General features: G+C 37.2%; 1 pseudogene; it reads right to left on the reverse strand.

Annotated features, from left to right (window-relative positions):
• Nucleotides 1-344: 344 nt before the first annotated feature.
• LOC147482038 (putative copper-transporting ATPase HMA5 pseudogene) lies at nucleotides 345-881 on the reverse strand (annotated as a pseudogene).
• Between the last annotated feature and the right edge of the window lie 4,151 nt (nucleotides 882-5,032).

A 5,032-nucleotide genomic window follows, 5' to 3' on the forward strand; every position in this document is an offset into this window, starting at 1 on the left:
TCAGAATTTTGCCTTGTTTCAGTTATTTTCGGTGAACTCTGTCGGAGTTTTAATAGAGTTCACATGAACTATGTTCTCTATATATGTTTATATGGCTTTCAGTTATTTTGGCTGTCAGAATTTTTGGTAAACTATGTTTGTATGTTGAGAGGGATCTCTCCGTTATATTATCCTAAAGTATGAATAAGTCTCAAATCTGCCTATTCTAAACTGGATTTCTAAATACAGAACTTTCTATATAGTAACAAATGAAGACCAACAGAAGCCAACTTTATTACATACGGAATATGTACATAGAAAGACCAACAGAAACCAACTTGAAAACACAAGGCAACCATGCCAAACTACCAAAGAGCCCCTGCGACAATTGGTATGCCTAGAAGATTGTAACCCAAAGCCCAAATGTAGTTTAGACGAATGCAAGAGAAGGTTTTTCTAGAGAGGTCAATGGCAGTTATCACATCCTCTAAGTTGCTTTGTATGAGAACAATGTCAACTGCCTCGACGGCGATTTCTGTACCTGCTCCTATTGCCATTCCAACTTCAGCAGCAACTAGTGCTGGTGAGTCATTGATGCCATCACCAACCATAGCCACAGTCAACCCCTTGCTCTGGAGATCAAATGAAAATTTTGAAATATAATCAGGATAGAAAGCTAGAACAAGAACATAATTAAAAGATGTATGAAATTTTGTTGTTACACCATAATGCCATACAAACAAGAGCTAATGCACAAATAATAGCCTCCAAGAAGAACAACATACCTATAACTCCTTCACCTTTTTAGCTTTTGTATCAGGCTTGGCTTCAGCAATGATGGTTTTCATTCCAACCTCTTTGGCAATGGAATTTGCGGTACCCCAGCTGTCACCTGTCACCATAATGCTTTCGATTTTCATGGACTTGGATTTTCATGCAGTTCGAACTTGAGAATCACTGAAAGCACAAACACATATGGATTTGAAGTAAGCACTGTCACCAAAAACTATCGTCTGTTGTTGTAGGCAAACTGATTTACAGTTGAGCATGTCAATGCTTTGTACAAAAAACGACGAGATCGGGTAGGATTTACTTGAGATTTCCAAACTCAGAGATGTCGTTATTCTCCAAATAGAGCTCCTCCAAGCTCCCTTGAGATTTCCAAGCTACCTGTGAAAGAAGCTCTGAAAAGCTACATCCATTCAAAAGTGCGACTAAAAGCAACAAAATCAATAGTTTTATCCAAAATTGCTTACTAAAGTGGAACTGTGGAAGTTTAGAATTATTTAAACTATTCAAACACACCCAAAAATCCCCAATTTGGAATTACAAACCATAGAGCTAAAATCCCCAAAAAATTAATCACATTTCCATAACAACTTATCCAAATCGCTAACTAAACAAAATTATCACAGTACCATTATTACCCAACTCATAAATTCCAAAACTAAACAAAATTCACAAAGAAGTAAACAAACCACCAGCCAAACAATCCCAAATATCAAAAAGACTAAACATTTCCACAACTAAACACAATATAACAAACACCCAAATCACAATCCATCCAAAAACATAACCAAAAACTCAAAAACAATACAAATTTCTACAAATAAACAAAAGGGGCAATACCTCAAGTGCATGTTTATATCATCTAAGCTTCTGAAGCTCATGAACGATACGATTAAGCTCATATTTACCAACTGGGTTTCCTTCTTCTGCCCATTTACGTATAGTGATTACAGCACTTCATTTTGGGTATATCAGACTTAAAAGTCTTCTTCCCAAAGTATCTTATCCACCACTTGTTTGAATAATTGGGGGTTTGATTTTGATTTTGAAACTGCATCCGATTTGTTTGAATATTTGGGGTTTTGTTTGAATCAGTATCGTAAGTTTTGTTTTTGGAGACAAAAATGGTGATTTTTTGAAATATCAAAATATCATAATATCGTGCTTAAGGCTTAAAGTTGGTTTCTGATATCAGTTTAGATGATCTAACGATCTAACGGTCAAAAATTGGCTGTTCGATGGCTGTCCGAAAATTGGCTGTTCACCTAGCCTAAACCATATATATATATATAATATGCACTTAAACATGCTTTGTCCTCAAAGTATAGAAATAAGAAGGATAGAAAATATCATGGAAATGCGTGAAAATTTTAGAACACCTGCAAAACAAATTTAGAACATACTAATATAGGTAAAGAAAAACATACGCAACTCTATATGAGTTTCACCCGTTATGGGAATAACAAAAATTAAATTGCTTGGGACATAAGCAGACACTAACAAAAAGTAAAACTTACCTCATATCCATTATTTAAGCGTTGTCTTCCTCTTCTATAAAGAAGTGAGGTTCCTTTGCATCCTGCCAAGCCATGACAATTTGCCAGGCCTCACGCTATTTGTCATCTACCTTTGCTAACATGTTAAGCGCCACTTGGTCGGATGGGGTGTAAAGGGCAACCCAATTAGGTTGTAGCCTCCACCCTAGTCAAATCATCGCACGGAAAGAGCGTATAATGCAATTGGTGGGTCTCATAATGTCAACCCCAACCCAATCCATGAAACGGGTACAGAACTTAGGAAAGAAAAATAGCATTATGCGGCAAACCAAAACAGGCATAAGAAGGTACATATGCTTCATACTATGTGCTCTTGCTAAACTAGACACTAAGATCTGGGGAAGGTCATAGAGCTTACGCCCCTCAACTAGAGCAAGGAAGACGTCACAAGTGACATTATTCGCAGAAGAAAAACGTCATTCCCCTAAGATATTCAACATGATAAAGAACATAATAGTGCCCATGTTAAGGGACAAGCTACCAAGGGCTACGTTATATTGCCCTTGGTCCTCTATACGAAAAATCCCCGCCCCATAGGTCTCATGCAAATACTCATAGTTGTAGATATATATATTATCAACCATATAGCCCCATGAATTTTGGATTTCAGCAGGCATAGACAGTCCAATAGCAAAGGCCAATAAAAACTTAGTTAAGTCCATTGTTACATCATCAATGGTGACAGAGAACACTTGTTCCGCATCCGATCGATAAAAGAACTTACAATGATCATAGAAATAAGCAGTAAGTTCAGGAGAATAAGTTTCATCAACACTTACCATTAGAGGTTGCCATCCTACCTGCACAATCAAGTCGCGAAACTAGTGTCCATAGGTGTCGCTCTTGAGCAATTCTTCAAAGGACTGCTCTGGTTTGATTTGAGGAGATTTCATAGCAACCAAATACACTACTAAACTCCTTGAAGTGAGTGCGGAAAACCCCATAAAATAGAATTGGTGGTGTGTTGAGGTCAAGGCGCGAGCGTGCTCAGAATAGCCTATGGAAGGGCGTGTGCGCACTCAACTCTGACTTTTTGTTCTAGGTCCTTGGGCACAGGTGCGCTCTGTTATAAGGCAACAGAGAGGGCGTGCGCGCTCCGAGTGTTGTATGTGATATGAAGTGAGAGGTGAATTTGAGAGGTGCGGTGTGAAGTCTAGAGCAAACCATGTATTTATATAACCCAAGTTTCTTACTCTAAGTTCCCCAAGTTGCCCAAATTGTTAAGGCAAGATGATGGAAAAAGAAAATTTTCTAAATCCAAAATAGAAACAGACGAGATGTAGAGTCCAAAATCAAACCGATAGCTTTTCGGCTAGAATTAAAAATAGCAATCATCCAATTTCTAATCCTTGAGGTTGCACAAACCAAGGGTAGCTAATTCTAGCGACACTCTATCGGCTTGATGTGCACACAAACGATAGTTATCAAGCAGGGCAATAATGTTTTCAAATGGAAAATGTGGATATGATAACGATATTGCTAAACAAATAATGCCACCCCCAAACAAGTCGGAAGGGTAGGATTCATAAAAAAACATAGCATACGCCAAAAATTAAACCAACTTTAAACTTAAATAATAATCAAACACAGAATTCAATATTAACTACTTAACTACAACTGGGAATAAAAATTCTACTAAAATAAGGAAATATTCCTAAACATAATACAATGAACTAGCCACGAGATGAGGATGGAATAAGAATAGGAAGTTGAGTGATCAAGAATGGAAAAACCAAACACCCCACCCCCAAACAAATTTTTGAAAACATAGTTTAGAAAATTTATTTTAAAACGTGGGTCTTTTAAAGTCAGATTCCCGAGACTTACTAGAGTAATGTTTTTCGGATTTAAATATTTTTTTACTTTTTATGAATAAAGTTTAATATAAAAGAAACAATAAAGCAATAAGGACGTAATTCACTCCATAGAGAAACACAACTAAAAAGAATGAGAAAACATTCAAGAGTGGAAAGCATGAATTACGTTAAACGTGGACTTAGGATCCGGTACTTACAGCCACACACTCCAAAGGGAGGGCCCGATTATCTTAATGGTGCACTCACATAATATAAGATTGGAATGGAGTACACCAGAAAATAAAATGAGTCTTTTATAGTCAGATACTCGAGACTTTCTCTAAAACATGTATTAACATGCAGTTTACCATAAATCAACAATCTAAAGAGTTGTAGGTCTGTCCATAAATAATTAACACGGACTGCAAACCAAAATAGAATTAGGCACCAAGATTTCTTATGACGTGGTGTAGCGGAATGAGAGTAAATACTAAGGGATCTAGAACCTAACTTAGCATGCAATGTCTTCTTTTTTCTCCAACGAAAGGATAGCCAAGTGAATGATCGTGAAAATATGGATGGTTGTGGAAGATATGTGGAATATAGATAAGTTTTAGAATGAAGGAATGGAAAAAATGAGAATGTGGGTTTAGCACAAAACTCATTGGTGGCATGGGTTGGTATTATCACACATCTGAAAATGAAGATGTCAGGTGGCTCTTTTTTGGGTATTATGTCCTTACCAGATGGGTTTAGGAATTCATGAAGCACAGGAGAAGCAAAAAGGTTAAGTGTAAACTCAGGGTTTATTTGAAAAGGTAGAGGGAGGGGAATCGAGGCGGTGGTAAATGATTGGATTTTATGAGGGATTAACTCAGGTGGGTGATAGTCGGGTGGTGTGCTAGGTAGTTC

The sequence above is a fragment of the Coptis chinensis genome, chromosome 8, assembly GCF_015680905.1.
Source record: "Coptis chinensis isolate HL-2020 chromosome 8, ASM1568090v1, whole genome shotgun sequence".
NCBI classification, from domain to species: Eukaryota; Viridiplantae; Streptophyta; class Magnoliopsida; order Ranunculales; family Ranunculaceae; genus Coptis; species Coptis chinensis.